General features: G+C 59.4%; 1 protein-coding gene and 1 long non-coding RNA gene across 3 annotated transcripts in view; one reads left to right on the forward strand and one right to left on the reverse strand.

Annotated features, from left to right (window-relative positions):
- Positions 1-258: 258 nt before the first annotated feature.
- The window catches only part of Tcf20 (transcription factor 20), a 174,504-nt gene continuing 157,066 nt past the window's right edge, over positions 259-17,696 (forward strand). For both annotated transcript variants that reach the window (XM_078052631.1, XM_040277109.2), the window contains exon 1: positions 259-479. The gene's annotated coding sequence lies outside the window, so the exon portion shown is untranslated. The remainder of the gene's footprint in view (positions 480-17,696) is intronic.
- LOC144378488 (uncharacterized) lies at positions 474-4,560 on the reverse strand. Its single transcript, XR_013440206.1, has 3 exons — positions 3,740-4,560; positions 2,371-2,429; positions 474-1,320 (listed from the first exon to the last, which is right to left on the reverse strand). It is a non-coding gene; the product is annotated as an uncharacterized LOC144378488 (long non-coding RNA).

The following is a 17,696-nucleotide window of genomic DNA, read 5'->3' on the forward strand; positions in this document are numbered from 1 at the left end:
AGAGCAAAGGGGGCTGCAGGAAAGAAAAGGCCTTGGAGAATGAAATCTGCAAACCACCACCACCACCACCGCAGCCCGAGCCCTTCTTCCTCTCAGCCAATCAGACGCCAGCATTGCCGGCCGTTCGACCAATCATGAGCTGGAACAGGAGCCTCCGTCTCAGGCTGTGGTTTCCCGGGGGAGGGCGGCCAGGGCCGGTGTGCCCCGCCCCGCCCAGGCCCCGCCCTCTCTCCGCCCCAGCCCCGCCCAGGCCCCGCCCCGCCGTGGCCAGCCGAGCCTGTTTGGAGCCCCGTGGCCAGCGGCCGGCAGCTGGGGCCGAGTATTGTCCTAAAGGACGAAAAAAGCATTGAAGCGGGTTGGGGAGGGCAGCCACGTGCACGCAGGAGGATTTACAACATTCCTTTTGGCCACTGACAATATTGCAAAATGTGTGAAAGAGACGGCTCAGCCAGAACAGGAGCGTGAGCGCGAGGGCGAAGGTAAGCTGCCCCGGCTGGCTTCGCCCGGGATGTGGGGCACCCGGAGAAAATCGGGGGCGTCATCCCCCAGTGAGCAGCAGTCGCGGCGTCTCAGTCCCCTGAAGGGTCTCGAGAGCGCTGAGCGGTGTAGACGCGGCCCCTGAGCTGAGGCATCTCCCGGTGACCCGGGGATGGCCGAGGCGGTGTAGACGCGGTCCGGAAGCTGAAGCGTCTTCAGCGACCTGATGGTTGTCAAGGCGGTGTAGACGAGCGGAGGCGGTGCAGCTGAGGCGCCTCCAAGATCTGGAGGTGGTGAAGACTGTTCCCCAAGGCTGAGGCTGGCCGTCCCGCTCACTCGCGGCTGGTGACTCTGGGCGGACCTAGGTATGGCTGAGGCACGCTGCAGCGACCTGGGGGCAATGAGGCAGTGCAGTCGCGCGCCTGTGGTGGAGGCGTCGCAGAACGGCCCGCAGGTGTAGACGCCCGCGGGTCCCAGGCGCGGAAAGTTTGCCGGAGTGCGTCGAGCCGCAGGCAGGGCTGGGCGCGCTCGGAGCTGCCCACAGGCCGGGCTCCCCGCCGCCGGGGGCCCGACGGAGCTCACCTGTCGCCTCTCAGCCGCCCTCCCCGGGCGGGGCGCCTTGGGAGAATCCCCAAGCCCCAGATTCCACCGCTGGAATTCACGTGCCGCCGAGTGGGAGGAGTTGGCTGTGAAGAGTCCCAGAGCAGGACCAGAGGGGATTCACTTAGAGCCCTTTGAACCGGTTCACTCAACTCCTGCTCCATCCCACAGGATTGGCTGGGCGCCTGAGGAGTCTGCGTCGCACGTGTGGCAGATGGGCCAACTTGGTGTCCCCATCACACGCTGGAAATCAGAGGGGACTACCATCACCCGTCTGTCTCCTTTTCTCCTCTCACCCAGCCTCAGTGAGGAGAAAGGGGGCCAGGCATGAGTGTGGCAGGTGGACCTAGGGGTGGGGGACCTGGAGGCCCTGGCTTGGGACCCCTGGATCTGCTTCTTACTGCCACTGTGACTAGGTGGCGGCACATCCAGGGAATGAATGGAGGAGGAAAGGTAGCCAAGAGAGTGCTGGGGAGGGGATGCTGATGCCCACCTGCTTTGTCCCCAGGGTACTCTGCCCCAGAAGATAGGGTAGGGAGGATATTATGTGACACTCTCCCATAGGGGAAGGAAACGCTGTACCCCGTTTTTGCTGCAGGGGAGGGCAGAAAGGAGCTCCTTGGCAGGTACCTGCATGTCTAGGAGACACCTACAACAACATGTCCCTCTCCTGGAGGGGGCTAGTCTCATCTCCCCTCCCCCTCTGTGCCCTTTGCCCCCTTTCCTTCTCCTCTGTGACTCCTTTTACCACAAGGCTTTTGTATGTGTTTATTCTTTTGATGGACAAATATGTACTGTGAAACAGGTGTGGTGGCTCACTCCTGTGGACCCAGCTACTGGGGAGGCCAAGTTATAGGTCAGTCTGGCAATTTAGCAAGATTCTGTCTCAAAATGAAAAATAACAAGGGCTGGGGCTGTAGCTCAGTGGTAAATTGTCCCTGAGTTCAATCCCCAGTTAAAAAAAAAAAATTAGAAACACCTACTATGTGCAAGGCACTGGCAACACAGCAGTGAATAAGATGGACCATGTCTCTTGCCTCACAGACCATGTCTCTTGCCTCACAGGACTTCAGCCCAGGGCAGGGACATAGATGATGGACAACACACAGTGAAGAAGGGAACAAGAGAAGGGAAGACAGGAATAAAGGTGTTAATGCTCCTCATTCTGTGGACTTAGGACCAATGTCACCTGCTCCAAGAAGCCTTCCTGTCCTCTCTGGCTTGACACTTCCACTCTAATGGGCCCCGATAGCCTGGGGACCACTCCCTCTGTGGACGCTGTTGTGTCCTTACTTGGTCATGTTCATCTGCCATCCGTTGTAAGTGCCACGAGGTCAGGAGCCAGTTCTCTTCTGGGTGTATGGGAGGCAAAGGGCGTTAAGGGTGAATAGGTTTTCCCCAGAAAAACAGGAGCTGCTCAGCCGGGCCAGGTGTCCAGATGGCGGAAACTTTTCTTTCCCCTTCTCTGGCCCCAGGTCTGGGCTCCACACCCCATTTGTGGTTCACAGAAACACGTGAAAGAGATCAGCAGGCCTGGTCTGATGCTGTGGGGAGAGTGGCCCGGTGGGACCAGGCCCAGAGGTGGCTCCTGTGCTGCCTTGGGCTCAGGCTGGCCTACCCCGGTCCTTCTGTCCCGGCTCCCGGAGGCTGTCTCCTTCTATCACTGCTCTGGGAGAAGGTGGTGCTATGGGAGCCCTCCAGATGGCCACAGTACAGGGCCACAGGGATGGCCTCGCCCCCCCCCCATCCTGGGCAGGCACCACCCCAGGCAGCACCTCCCTGAACTGGAGCCAGATCTCTGGGTCCCAAGTAAGTGCTCAGGAGGCCCACAGCTCCTTGGAACTCGGAGCTGGAAGGCAGGAATCAGCACAGAGGGACTGACTCTTATTTTTATTTTTTCACGTTTTCTGTACACTCTGAACGTCTCCCTCCCCTGGCTCCAGCAGACCTGTGCGCCTGGCACCTTTCCTGTGGCAGATTATGCTCTCGCAGATGCCCGACAAAGCTTTTATCACGTCCCCCCTCCACCCCACCCCGCTTCAGGGGATTGAGCTGCCGCCACGCACGGCTAGAGAGACGTCTCCATGCTTTATCCAGGCTCTGGCAGGGACAGAATAAAAGCAGCCTCCCCACCCACCCACCCGGCCAGCCAGCCCTCCTGCCTGGAATGGCTTTAAAAAAATTAATTTGCAATGATTTACTCCCTTCTGTTCTGTGGGGATCACCAGCATTTTAAATATGTATTTAAATCAGATTCACTGCTCCCAGTTAAATCTCGGCTGCCTCCCCCCTCCCAGCAGAAAAAGCACTGGATTCGGAATCAGGTGACACAGAAGTTCAGGCCAAGTTCTGCTGATGATAAGCTGCGTGACCTTGGGCACGTGACTTAACCTCTCTGCACCTCCATTGGCTCCTCTGGACACTGGGGTTAATGGTAATCCCTCCCTGGTAGGGTGCTTTGAGGATTAAATTAGATAACGTTCAGGGAAGAGCGGTGCGGTGCCAGGCCTGTGTCTTCTGTTCCCCAGGCCTGGCTGTCCAGCTAATTAGCCTGGTGACCTTGGGCGGGCCGATCTGCCACCCTGGGCCTCGATTTCCTCATCTGTAAAACACAGGGGTTGTTGAAGGAGGCCCCCACCCTTAGTCTTGAGCCCCCACTCACCTCTCCTGCCCTCTGCCAGATGCCATCCCCTGGTCTCCTCGGCCACTCTTTTTTCCTGGGTTTTAATTGGAGCGCTCCCCTCCCCAGCTGCCTCCCAGGCTCCCTGTGAAGTCGCAGGGTTATGGCCCTGAGGGGCCTGCAGTTCCTGGCTCATTTTCAGGGGCAATTAGCTGTGATGTCACAGGTCTAGGAGGTGGCCTCAGTAGGGCGCGTGGCCAGGCCACCGGGAGGCCAGCACCCTGCCTGTCTGTGGCTTACAGGGCTCCCCCAAGCCTAGGGAGGGGTCCCTGTTGCCAGCTGTGGGGAGGGGCTTCCCCGGCAAAGCCATTTCCATTCCTGTACTTTATGAGTCCTGGAGCCGAGTGTAAATGAGTTCTACTCGGTGCTTTTGTTGGCAGCCGCCGGTGCCTTGGAAGCGAGGGGCTTTGTCAGGAAGAACAAAGCTGCTCCGTGTTGCTCTGATTTGGGGGAGGCGGGCTCCTGGGGGAGGCTCCTGGTTCCTCCGTGCCGGTCTGCGCCCTTGTTCCCAGACCCGCCGTTGTGTGTGGGGTTTTAAGTCCTGTGGCTCGGGAGCCGCATGTGTTTGTGTGTGTGTGTTGGCTGGGGCTGTTTCCCTCCTTTTTGGCTCGCAGAGAGGATTCTGTGGCAGCCGATTCCAAGGACTGAACTTTTCAAATCACTGCTTCAACAGCTTTTAAAAATCTGGACCTAGTTACTCCTGTCATCCATGTGTAAAGATTTAGGAAAGAAAATTCCAGACCCGAGGGTGGGCAGCCGAGGGTGTCCAGCTCCTGGCGGCGCTTGCTGCAGCCCCGAGGTCAAAGCCGCCGAAATGCCGAGCGCCTCCTGGGAGGGGGGCACGGTCTGCTCCGCGCCCGACATCTGGATATGGAGAAAACATCTGGGTGGCTGGGCTTTTCAGGTTTCTGCCTGACATTTAATATCACAAACACTGCGCCTGCCTCCCCCCACCGGCCACCAGGCTTCTCCTCCCAAACACACCCAGCCCCTTCCCCCTCCTCCTGACGGGGAAGAAACATCCATTCTTTCCAATTCCCCAGCGTTTTCCCCCTGCCGGAAATCTGATGGGCTTATGACATCATGGCTGGCTTCTGAGCGATGAAGTGGATGCTACAAAGAAGCCGACATATCAGATGGATTTGGAAATCCCTTCCCCTCGGGCCGGAGGGGCGGGCGCGAAGTCGGGAATGAGAGCTTTGTCTAAGAAATTTTCAAAAACAAAACCAAAACCGAAGTCTTGCTCCGTCTGCAAGACAGTTTGCTTCAAAACAAGCAAACTGTGTGGACATCATCCTGTCTTAATAGAAATGCTGGGTTTTATGAAACAAAAGTGGCTAAGAAATCAGACCCGGAGCTCCCCAAGAATGTCGCGTTTCTGTTGACAGTGTGCATCCTCACTCATCAGAAAGGGGGACTGGGAGTGGTTTCTCTCTCTTCATTATTCAAATGAGATAGCTTTTTTTTTTTTTTTTTTTTAAGGCCAATAAAATTCTCAGGGTAAATTGCTGGTTTGTGTGTTTCCAGGAATCCATTTTTGTGGAGTGACCTTGGACCTGCTGGGGCTACAAACACTGTATTTCCCTCTGCTGGGTGTCCTGGCTGTGAAGCCCTTGGGACTTCTCCTGGTGGGGCTTGAGGGGTGACAGTGTGTCCACAGGGCAGGGACAGGGACCTGTAGGCCAGGGTACTTCTTGAGATGAAAAATCTTTGAAAGGAGAGTCAAGAGGGGATGAAGTAGAGGGACTGTGACACAAGCCCCAGGGCAGCCTAGGAGGGTGATTCGTTGTGTCCCCCTTCAACAGGGAGCGAAAAGCCCAAGAGCCCCAGGCGGAGGGGCTCCCGTCCGTGTCCACTCCCTGTGCAGCAGGCCCAGGTGTAGGGAAGCTCAGAGTCTGTGTTGGGTGTTTGGAGTCCAGCTCTTCTGTGGACCCGCCGCAGGCCCCTGGGCAAGTCACCCCCCCTCTGTTTCTCTCTCTACCAGCAGGCACAGGACCCGCGGCCCGCTGAGAGAACCCGTGCTGCTGCGCCTGGCAGGACACAGGGGTCTGGCCACTGTCAGCGGGCTGACCTTGGTCCCAGAGCTGGGAGAGGCCTGTGTGCATTCTGGAGTCCGATGCCTGGCCTTGCATCCTGGCTCTGCACCTGCTATCTGCATGACGCCATTGGTCTTGGTGACAGTCTCTGTGCCTTGGTTTCCTCGTTTGTCAAACCACAGTAATGATAGTCCCGCGCTCACACACGGGCTGCTGAGGGGATTAATGGCTTCAGAAGGCCTGGGATATAGCGGGTGAGCACCAAGTGTTCGCTGTCATGACAGGGTCCCGGCGTGGGACCAGGCTGGGAGGGGGCCTGTCGAGCTGAGCACGGGAAGAGGATAATCAAGGACTGTGGGACCGTCCCTTCAATTCTCCACACAGAACTCTCTGTGGCTCCACATGGCCCAAAGGGAGCCAAGTCCCCCCACTCGGCTGGACGTCGTGTGCCTGGTGCTGGCTCCCACAGGCTGTTCCCCCCCTTCTGTGCTCCATCCATCCTCCCGGCTGCTGGGCACACCACGGTCTTTGGCTACGATACTAGTGGGTAGTTCACACTGACGGCCACCTGCCACCCTTTGTTCTGTGGCCTCGATGCAGATGAATTCATTGGATTCTCACACCCACCGTGAAAGGAGGGCGGCCATTCCTGACCCGAGGTGAGGTGTGTTGCCAAAGCCCCAGAGCCCTGCCTGGACGAGGGCGGGCTCCTGCCCTCCAACCTGGCTGCATGGGTCTTCCTCCTCCTGCTCCCGCCTTGCCCCGCAACTGGGGCACCTGCCTGCCCATGATGCCCATCTCTCAGCCAAGGCTTCGTGGCACTGGACAAGGGGCTTCCCTGCTCTTCTCCCATGGTGGCTCTCCAGGTCCCTTGTCCACTTCTCCGGGAGCCAGGATCTGGGATGTGGCCAGTTCTTGTACCCCACGAGGCCCTGCAGGCCCATGCAGGCAACGCCTTGGGCTACATTTCCGCTCTGGTGGTCATCCAGCGGCTCCGCCTCAGCCGGTCACCCACTGCGCTGAAGTCAGTCCTGGGCCCATGCACCCGGCCTCCCCTCACCTCCTCTGCTCAGGCCCAGAGCCTCCAGGGCCTCCTTGGTCTCCCTGTCTCCCTGTGCCTTTAATCCATTGGCAGATCCATCGGTTTAGCTTTCAAACTGCATCAGCACCGTGACCCTTCCCCCACACCCACTGCCACCACCTGAACTGCTGGCCTCCTCCTGGGTCTCCCTGCTTCCTCTGACCCACTCGGAGCCCGCTCTTCAGCGATCCCCTTGGAACTGAGGTCACATCCTGGGCTCCTCTGCCCAGAACCCTGCTGTGGCTCCCAGCTCATTCAGGGTCAGAGTGCTCCTGAGGGTGGCTACGGCTCCTCCCCTCACCGACCTCGGTTCCCCCCTCCCGCCAGGACACGCGTCACCGTGGTACCTGGCCTCAGGACGTGCACCTGCTGTTCCCTCTGCCCAGGGCACCCTTCCCTTTGGTTGGCATCACTCCCTCCTCTACTTGTGTTAGAGCTCTCATCGAAGGTCACCTGCGCAGAGAGACCTTCCCTTACCATCCTGCCAGGTCCTTGTCCCACTCCACTGCCATCGACCCCCTCCGGTACACCTTTTTACTGGAAGGTGAACTTCATTTGAGCGGGCTCTGCCTGTCTTCGCTCCCAGCCGAGGGCACACGCTCCACTAAGGGTGTGGGGTGTGGGGGTGAAGGCACGTGCAGGGGGACAGGTATTGAGCGGCTGGTTTGTGCAGGTCTCTGTGCTGGATTCTGAGCAAGATCCCTTGCCCCGTCTACAGAGCCCTCGCCCGGGGGCAGGGGAGGAGACTGACTCTGAGCAAAAAATCCCAAGCAGGTGGCATGGGTGTGTCCAGGAGCGGGCTTAGAGGCCCAAGTGGTCCCGCCCATTGGAGGGGGCTCCCTGAAGATGGGGGTCTACGTGAGCTGGCCTCAAAGGAGAAGAAGTTGGGTGGTGCTGAGGGTCTGGTGGACAGCAAGCTCGGGGGGCTCCCTGCATAGACAGGGCCTTCGAGCTCAAAAGACCCACGGGGGTGGAGACAGGGGCGCGTGTAGGTTGGGGTTTGGTGTGAGCAGAGGCCCCAGGAGGGGAGGTGCAGGGCGAGTGCCTGGGGACAGGTTGAGGTGTGTGTGGAGAGGTGTGAGGAGGAGAAGTGGAGCCAGGTTTGGCGGGGGCGTGTGTCTGTCATCCCGGAGACTGGGGAGGCTGAGGCAGGAGGATCCAAAGTTCAAGGCCAGCCTCAGCAACTTGATGAGACCCTGAGCCACTTAGCTAGATCCTGTCTCAAACTAAGAAATAAAAAGTGTTGGGACTGTGGCCCTGTGGCGGGGCAGCCCTGGGCTGCAGCGAGGCTGTCCTCCCCCCGCCTGGGGATCCTAGATGCTTCACCCACTTCTGGGGCTCAGTGCCCCCAGAGAGGAGCTCTGGATGCTCCCCGCAGTCCGCGCAGTGGACTCTTGGCAGTCCCCTTGCGGCCGTGCTGTCCTGCTCCAGAGAGGCGGAGACTCGAGCTTGGGGGAGCCGAGGGTAGAGTGGCATCTCCAGGAAGGGCGTGGGGAGTGGGGAGCAGAACGTGCCGGCGGTGTGTTCTCCCAGGCTGCGTTTCTCCGGTCCCTCCTGCAGGGACCGGGGAGGACAGTGGTGAGGGTGGGCCGGCTGCCCCCAGCAGGGCCTTGGTCAGGGGCCTGCTGGGCTCTGCCTGCTGGGCCACCCAACTTTGGCCTCACCCCCTGCTGAGCCCCACAGCCCTGACAGAGCAGGCGGAGGAGCCGAGCCTCGGAGCACAGAGGTGACCCACAGCTGCTGTCACCACAGAGCTGATAAATGGCAGACGAGGACCTGAACCTGTCTGGCCCCGAGCCCTGCGGTCCTCTAGCAAGACTGAGCCTCATCCTTTGGGTGGCCTGGTGAGCTCATGCCGCTGGGAGAGCCAGGCCCCGCCTGTGACAGGCTCACCACGCGGCCTGGGACAGCCGCCCTCCCTTTGGGGAAGGTGGGTCAGGTCTCTGGAAAGCCCTGGAGCCTCTCCCCTCGGCGGGGGCTTCTCTGAAGACTCCAGATGCTTCTGGGATGAACGTTCTGGGCTCCTGAAAGCCACAAAGCCCCCCCCTTGCAGCAGGGGGTCCCTGTTTTACAGCTCGGGAAGCTGAGGCTCAGAGAAGAGAGTAACCGGAGGGAGGAACACCAGCCACCGGGAGGTCCATCTTCGTTCACCTGGGGATGTCCTCCTGGGGCCAACTGCTGTGTTCACTGTCTGGGGGACAGAGGGGCGGGCTCCAGGCGCAGCCTCAGGCCTGTGGGAGAGTGTCGGGGCCAGCCTCAGCCCACACTACCAAAAAGCCTCAGCAGGTCTGTGGGGAGAGGGTCTTGGAGGGCGTGGGCCGCCAGTCAGCAGTGGAGTTGAAGCAGCCCCGCCTGTGAGAGGCAGGAGATGAAAGCCACAGGTTATGCTGAGACTCTCCAAGCCTCCGTTTCTGTGTCTGTGGGAGGGAGCTATCAATTCCCAGCTGTCACAATCTCCAGGAGTCAGCGAGGACTGGAAGGCACCCTACTTTTTTTCTGAGCCCCAGAAAGGTGCCTCTGAGCTGCTCTGTCATGGCCAGAGGACAGAGTCCCCGTGGAGCAGCCCCTATCACAAGCCCCAGCTTCTTCCTAGACGGCAGAGATGGGGTGTCCAGGCCTCGGGTACGTTGGTCCCTCGCCTCTGTCTCCCAGGCTCACCTGTCAGCTGGGCTTGTCCACGGCCGGCACTTTGAGTAACCGGAGCGTCCACGTGAGTTTTGCAAAAGCAGGGCTGTGCACGGAGACGTGGGCCTCCTCGGATCTTGGCCTCCAGGAGAGGTGGGGCACACAGAAATGCCCCGCCAGGCGGAGGCCAGAGCCCGCTGCCCCTCAGAACTTCCTGACTAGGAAATGGACCTAGAGAGATCCATTTTGCAACCAGGACCCAGAGCCCAGGTGCAGACAGCTGCTTCTGTGGGCCCCTACTCTGCCCCAGGGTCTTTCCTTACACATAATTGAATAAATTTTTTTTTTTAGAGAGAATTTTAATATTTATTTTTAGTTCTCGGCGGACACAACATCTGTGTTGGTATGTGGTGCTGAGGATCGAACCCGGGCCGCACGCATGCCAGGCGAGCGCGCTACCGCTTGAGCCACGTGCCCAGCCCCTTTGAATAATTTTTGAGGCACAGTCTCCTTGTGCAGGAGAGAGCCAGAGCTCAGGGAGAAGCTACTTGACTTGAGCAATGTCAGACCTGGGGCCCTGACCTAGGGCCGTGGGATCCCCGAGTCAGTGAGCTTTCTCTGTCCCTGTCCTGCCATCGCCTGGGACAGGGCAGTGAAAGGGGCACCGGCTCTGGAGCCCTGAAGTGCCACGGGGGATCCCAGGCTGGGCAAGAGGACAAACGCAGGCACATCCTGGCTCTGTCCTCACCTTGGCACACCCCCCCCCTCTACTTTGATCTTCCCAGACTTGGGTTTCTCCCTTTCTGTGAGGAGGGACAGTCACATGATTGGCAGTCTAGCAGTTCTGCTTTCAAATCCTGCTCTGCCACCCCTGAGCCTGGAGCAGAGAAGAATATGAGGAACAGCATGCAAACAGGGAACAGCATGCGCAAAAGCAAGAAGATATGAGGCCCTTCAAGATCTGCATCAGCTTGGAGGGTAGAACCAGGGTCTGGGCAGAGAGGAGGCCTGAGGTGGGGCTCCCTTCTCTCACTTTGGCCCTTTAAACAGGCTGTCCTCCCTGCTGGGCCTGGCCTTCCTCTTCTTGTCCTGTCCAAGCCTTCATGTTTTTAAGGCCCTGATCACTGGTGTCCCCTGTCAGTCCTTCCCTGAGCCACAACCCAATGCTGCTCCTTACCCCAGAATACCCACAGACCCCTGTGCTGCCTCAGTCTGAGCAGCCAGTGACCAGGTTGTGCAGGTTTCTGCCCGAGGTGTGGTGCTCAGACCCTGACTCCATGCCTGCTGGGTGACCTTGGGCATGTGGCCTCACCTCTCTGTTTCTTCATCTGCAGGATGACAGGAGAAGCCCCAGTTTTCAGGGTTCTCTAGGGGATTAAATGAGGTTGTGCTTCTGATACAGCAAACCACAACTGCCTCAGAAGATCAGCCCGCTGGGACACACACGTTCATGCATGTCATTCCCATGATCTGTGAGTCCCCTGAGAGCCGGGCCTTGTGTCTGGTGCTGACTTCATGGTGAGGCAGGATGGGGGTCTTGGTGATTGCTTCTAAGTGCATGGGCACCCCATTCTGCTCACGTGGGATCCCTAAGGAAACCGGCAACCTGAGCAATGGTCACCATGGGATCCCTGCATCATCTTGCTTGATGCTGACCACCCTGTGACAGGGGATTATGAGACCCATTTTGCAGAGACGGAAACTGAGGCCCAGAGAGTCGAGGCCGCCTGTGCGATGACCACTAGAGTAGTCGGGTTTGGCACCTGAGTCTGGCTGACGTTCTTGGGTGGGACTCTGTCCTCTCATGCCCCTTGCTCATGGCCCAGACCCCTTCCCTCCCTCTTGGTGTCCTTGCCCATGTCCAGGCCACCGCCTGGAGTGCTGGGGTGAGGGGAGCAGATGTGGGGGCCCAGAGTGTTCTATCAGGTCGTGAACCTGTGCCCTGTAACACATACGCGTGTGCGCGTGTGTACCTGCGCGCACAGCACACACGGTCCAGCTGGCGCGTCCCTGCAGCCCTGTCTGCAGGTCAGTGTCCTGCCTGTCTTCACCGCCGGGAACCCGCCAAGGGCCCTGTGAAACGCTGCTCAGCCATTCCTTGGCCTCCGCCTCCAGACAGTCAGCACCCAGCGAGTGGGATGGGGTCCAGGGGCCCCCCACTCTGGCCCAGCGAGTGGGTCCAGCGGCCTGGCACGGGAGGAGCCAGCTCCGTCTGTCCAGGGTCATCAGCAGGGGCACCGGGCCCTCAGGCAGCCCACCCCTTGTGGGCTCTCTCCCTGTGTGTTGAGTGGCCTCACCGTCCCTCGTCCACTCTCTACCGGGCCAGGCTGGACATGAGGCTCATCCGGAAGGAGGGACGAAGAGGACTGAGGGGGACAGCAGAAGTGCCAGGCGTCCCTGGTGGCTTCCGGTGGCCTTCAGAGGAGTCCACGATGCTCCACCTGGCCGGCTGGAGAGGGGCAGCGTAGGTAGCTTTGAGCCAAGCGTGGGTTTGCCTGTCCTGGCTGTCTCCCACTGAACTCAGTCCAGCTCGGGGCACCACCCGTGGCTGTGCCCATTCAGCCAGTGGGAGAGGGCAGAGGCCCTTGGGTGGGCTCAGGTCGGGACGGTGGGGGACTCTAGAGTAGTGCATGGGGAAGCAGGCGCGGTGGCACACCCAGGCTGAGGCGGAGGATGGCAAGTTCCAGGCCAGCACGGACAACTTAGTGTCTCAATAAACAGGGGGCCCCTGGGTTCTGTCCTAGAACAGGAAGGAAGGCGGGCAGGCGGAAGGAGGTGCCTGGTGTGCTCAAGCAGTAGGGACAAGCCCCAAGTTGGCCCTGGGCATGTTGGACTCTCTGGGGGCCTAGGGCAGGCCAGTCCATGGGGCTGAGGCTGGACCCTGGAGAGGCGCGTGCGCTCGGTCATTCATTCCTTCTGCACATGCGTCCTGCAGGCCCTGTGCTCAGTGCTGGGGACACAGTAGTGCCCAAGGTAGACCAGACCCCTGTCCTCATGGAGTCACGCCGTAACCGAGAAACGTGGACAAGAGAGCCAACACGGAAGGGACACGTTGTGATCAGGAGTGCCAAGGGCTAAGGAGAAAAGCCGGACAGGGAAGGGGAGCTGGGCGCTGTCCTGTTCCCCAGGCGACCTCCTGAGTGCCACTGGAGCAAAGGTGGGCAGCAGGTGAGGCGGATGGCTCCGGGGGAGGCACTTCCGGGCGGAGGAGAAAGCGGGGAGGGGTCCCAGGGGTGGCGGCGATGTGGGGGCAGGGAGTGGGCCTGGCACCATCAGGGCGGGAAGGGGGGAGCGAGGTGGTGGCAGATGAGCTCCAAGAGGAAATGGGGGCAGATGGCGAGGCCTCCTGGGGGCACCATGTGAAAGGATCCCTCCGGGGGCTGAGTTAGACTAGTGGGGGAGGGGCCAGGGCAGGAGGAGGGGAGGCCGGTGAAGGCCATCTAACGGGATGGACTGGATGTGCCGGCGCAGGGTGTCAAGGCTGCCGCCACCGAGTTCTGGTCCACTTGCTGGGGAGGCCTGGAGGCCCAGCTGTGCCCGAGGGAGGCAGAAGGGAGGATGGGCTGGGAGCAGGACCTGGTGGGGGCGGGGGGCCTCCAAGTCAGTGGGGCAGATGCCTGTGGCAAAGAGGGGCTCCAGCCGGGGGTGGGGGGCTGTGGTTCAAGGCTGCGATTTCTGCACCTGAGAGCCCCCAGGGCCACGCAAATCCCCCCCCATCTGCTCCAGGGTGGGGGCTGGGCTTGATGAGCCTCCCCACTTGCCCTCTACCTGTCGGCCCACCCACCTCCTGCCCCCACCCCCGGACCCTTTTCTTCCTCTGCAGCCCCCATCCCTCCTCCCAGCGCCCAACCACCTGAGGAGGGTGTCCCTGGCGCTGAGGCCCCCTCCGTGCGCCCCACGCGCCTCTGGGACTTGGTGTCCGTGCACCAGGCTGAAGCCCCCTTCCCCCGGGGCAGAACGCACCCGTGGATCCTCTGAATTCTTCCCAATTTGAGTCAACAGGTGTGCGGCTCCATGTGATTTGATTGTCCATCATTCCCAGTCATTTAGAATAACATCGCTGTCAGGAAACGCTCCAGAAGGCTCCAGGCCTCTGAGGCTGCGGGAGGGAAGGAGGCTCCGAGGAGGCAGAGAAGGGCGGAGGGTCCCGGGAGGGCCCCACGGCAGGAGCCAAGACTCGGGGTCAGCCAGAGGGTGTGGGAAGAGCTGGGTCCGGGGGAGAGGGGAGCCTGCAAAGCCAGGGGGGCCCCCTGAGGAGTGTCTGGCCCTTGTTCTGAGAGTCGAGGGGAGCCATTGAGGGTCTGTGAGCTGGAGAGCCACCACCCAGGGCCGATCTTTAACGGGTGGAACCGTGGAGGGTCAATGAGAAAGGGCAAAGAGTTTGAGGTGGGCAGGCCTTGGCCTTGGCCCAGGAGGGGCAAGACCTTACCTCAGGTGGTGGGGTGTCAAGGGGGGTGGGTATGAAAAATGTCACAGGGCCCAGCAGATGGACCTGGGGTCGTGCTGCCCGCGTGGGCTCTAAGTCAGCCGCCTCAGAGGGCTTCATCCTAGAAGTGCTCCTCCCGCTGTGCTCCCGGCTTAGGAAATGTCCTCGTCCTGGGCCCCTCTTCTCTCCCCTGCAGCCTCTCCAGACCTGGCCAAGGCGCAACCTCCTTGGCCTCCTGCCGCAGCCTCACATTGCTCCACCCCGACTCCAGAACAGCCAAGGGACCCCTCTGGTGCTTGGGTCCCACGGGCCACCCTCTTCGTCCTCCTGGTTTCCTGGTTTCCACTGGCTCTGCCCACACCTCCCAGCGCACCCAGCCTCCTCCTGAGCTTCTCGTGGTATCCCGCGCCCTCTCTGTGCTGCGTTGAGGTGGGGAGAACCAGCCACAGGGTGCAGGACCAGGACGTGGAGCTGAGACCCCGCGGGGGAGCAGGCGGGGAAGGAGTGTCTCAGGAAGAAGGAGTGGCTGGAGGCAGGGGCCTGCGCAGGGTGGCCAGACCCACGGAGGGGGCAGCGTCCCGGTGTCAAGGCACCCACTGTCTGGTACCCGCCACAGAGTCCCGCTGTTGTAGGATGGTGGCTTGGGAGGAGGGGCAGTGGCTGAGCCTGGAAGGTGGTCGCGCTAGTAAAGTGTGGGGGTCCTTTGGTTTTTTTAAACAGCTTCATTGAAATAAAACTCACATGATCATACAATTTACCCCTTTAATTCAGGGGCTTCTAGTGTCTTCAGAGTTGTCCAGCCATCTTCACCGTCTACCTCTGGAACCTTCCGGTCATCCCCCAGAGGGACCCTGTTCCCATTAGCAATCACTCCTCTCCTTCCTCCCCTCCCCCCGCCACTACTAATCTACTTTCTGTCTCCATGGATTTGCCAATTTTGGACATTTCACACAAATGGCATCAGACAATATGTGACCTCCGCGTCTGCCTTCGTTCACTTAGCATAATGGTTTTAAGGTCCATCCATGAAGTGGCAGCAACCAGTACTGGGCCTTTTCGCGGCCGGATAATAGTCCAGTGAGTGGACTTACCGTCCTTTGTCTGCCGGCTCGTCTATCAGCGGTCATTTGGGTCGCTCCCACTTCTTGGCTATGGTGACCAGCGCTGCTGTAAACATTCGCATCCGAGTTTTTGTGTACGCATGCCTGCGAGTGAGATTGCCAGGTAATCTAGTCGCCCAGTCCACCTTCTGGTAAACAGATGGACAGTTTTCTACAGTGTTCATGCATTTAAACTTCTTTTTACTTAAAAAAAATTTTTTTTAGTTGTAGATGGACACAATACCTTAATTTTATTTATTTATTTTCATGTGGTACTGAGGATCGAACCCAGGGCCTCACCCGTGCTAGGCAAGCGCTCTACCGCTGAGCCCCAGCCCCAGCCCCCCTTTAAATTTCTCACAAGCAATGTGCGGATATTCCCATTTCTCCACATCCTCCCCAGCACTTGTTACTGCCTGTCTTTTTATTAGAACCCTCTCAGTGGAGAGATGTAAACTGGCATTTCCTTGTGGTTTTTGTCTAATGGCTCGTGATGTTGGGTGTCTTTTCATGTATTTATTGACCATTTGTATATTTAAAAATTATATTTTTAGTTGTAGATGGACATGGCATTTTTATTGTATTTATTTTATTTTTATGTGGTGCTGAGGATCAAGCCCAGTGCCTCACACATGCAAGGCAAGCACTCTGCCACTGAGCTACAACCCAAGACTTATACGTCTTCTTTGGAGAAGAAAAATCTTTTGAAATCCTTTGCCCGTTTTAAAATGGGGTTGTTGAGTTGTAGGAATTCTGCATCTTTCTGGATACAAGTCCTTTAGCAGGGGAAAGGAACTGGGACGCCAGGCCAAGGAGCGCCAGGCCCGAGCTATAAACTCTCAGCCCTGGGGCTGTGGACTTTAGGGGCCTCACCTTGGAGAGTGGACATCTGCTCATGAGTCCCCACGTCCTCTGCGTCTCCTGGCCTCAGACGCCGCAGGGCCAATACTTCACAGGGCCTACCACGCCCCACCCTCTGCAGGCCCTGTGAAGGCTGGGACAGGAACACTCTGGGTCCTCTGAGAAGTGGCCACAGAGAAGCCACCACCTGCTCCTTGTGTGCCATGATACGACCGCAGCCACCCCGTCATAGACACTTCCAAGCCCAGAGGTCAAGCCCAAGGCCTCCCTGGGTGGCAGGCAGAGAGGCCCAGGCCTGCCACAGCAGCCACAGCCCCCTCAGGCCAGGCCCTCCCTCTCCCTGCTTATTTAAACTTTCCTGAACTTTCCACAGTTTGTAAGTTGAGCTCCTACGAAATACGAAAGCCCGACCGCAGCCACTGGCTGATTTGACTCAGACATTTGGGGGATTCTTTCTTTGCAGCTGCCCAGGGCGGAAGACAGAAGCAGTGCTTGCTGAGGCTGCCCCACGGGTCTAGCCTCTGGCCCTCTGGGTGTGGGTGTCCCCCTTACGTCACCGCCTGTGACTGGTTCACTCACCCACCTGTGTGCAGCGGCTCTGGGCCACTGCCAGGCAGCAAGACAGCCCTGCCCTCTGGGGAAGGAAGAACAAAGTGGAAAAGGGGCTGGAGCGCTCAGGTAGAGGGGATCCTGGTCAGCCTCTGCAAGCTGGGGAGGGTTCTCCAGGTGAGAGGGTCCTGGACCCCCCTTCCAGAAGGGCAGGGACTTCCAAAAGGCAGCGAGGATGTTTCTGGCAGAGAACAGCCCTGCAAAGGCCTGGTTGCTGGAGCACCCTCTGGGGGCACCCTGAACACCCTGCGGCTCAGGGCGGCTACCTGGGAGTGGTGGGAAGAGCCAGCTGGGGCTGTCTGTCCTTGGGTCCCAAGTGGACCGTGTTTATCGCCTCACTACTCTTCATTTTGGAACCAGGGAGTAAACCCAGGGGATCTTAACCACGGAGCCACATCCCCAGCCCTTTTTATTTTTTATTTAGAGACAGGGTCTGGATCCATTGCTTAGGGTCTCGCTAAGTTGTTGAGGCTGGCCTTGAACTTGCGATCCTCCTGCCTCAGCCTCCTGAGCTGCTAGGACTTTCCTGTTGTCCCCAGGAGACCCCAGCATGTGCCACCGTGCTGGCAAGCACTCTACCACTGTGCCACAACTATGCTCCTACTGGGCTAACAAACCCTCCGCATGTCCCCTCCCGCTCCCTAACCTTGCCCCTTCTCTTGTTTCTCCTGCCCCAGTCTGTCCCCTCAAGGCCCGCTGGCCACTGGCCCCTCTCCCAGGAGACCTTCTGGGTTGAGACAGCATTTTTCGCCTTTGCAGGATTGGGCCTCAGGCTTGTTCCTCGCTGCTGCAGCGCCCCAGCTGGGCCTGCCACCCGCCACCTGCCACCCGCCCACGTGGACCCCCCTCTGCCCCTGCTGGCGCCGCGGCGGCTTTGGCAGGCGCTGGGCCCTGAGGCCTCTCTGCTCACTGATTACGCAGCAGCCGGTGGGCTCGGGAGCCAGAGCGAGAGATTTATTGTGGTTTTTAGGGGGCGTTTAGGAGCCGACGTGATAATGTCTGTGAACGCACTTTGTAAACTGTAGCGGGGGAGTGCCATGTACGCGGGAGGGGCGGGAGCCCAGCCCCCAGATGACATCCTAGGGCGCAGCCATGAAGCCCCTCCAGTTCTGGGGGTGGGCAGACTGGAGAAGCCCTGCTGGGCTCTGGGGCGGGAGTCCCAGGCTGCTTCTGCTGGAACAGGGCCTCCCTGGGCCTGCGG

The sequence above is a fragment of the Ictidomys tridecemlineatus genome, chromosome 6 (genome assembly GCF_052094955.1).
Source record: "Ictidomys tridecemlineatus isolate mIctTri1 chromosome 6, mIctTri1.hap1, whole genome shotgun sequence".
NCBI lineage: Eukaryota > Metazoa > Chordata > Mammalia > Rodentia > Sciuridae > Ictidomys > Ictidomys tridecemlineatus.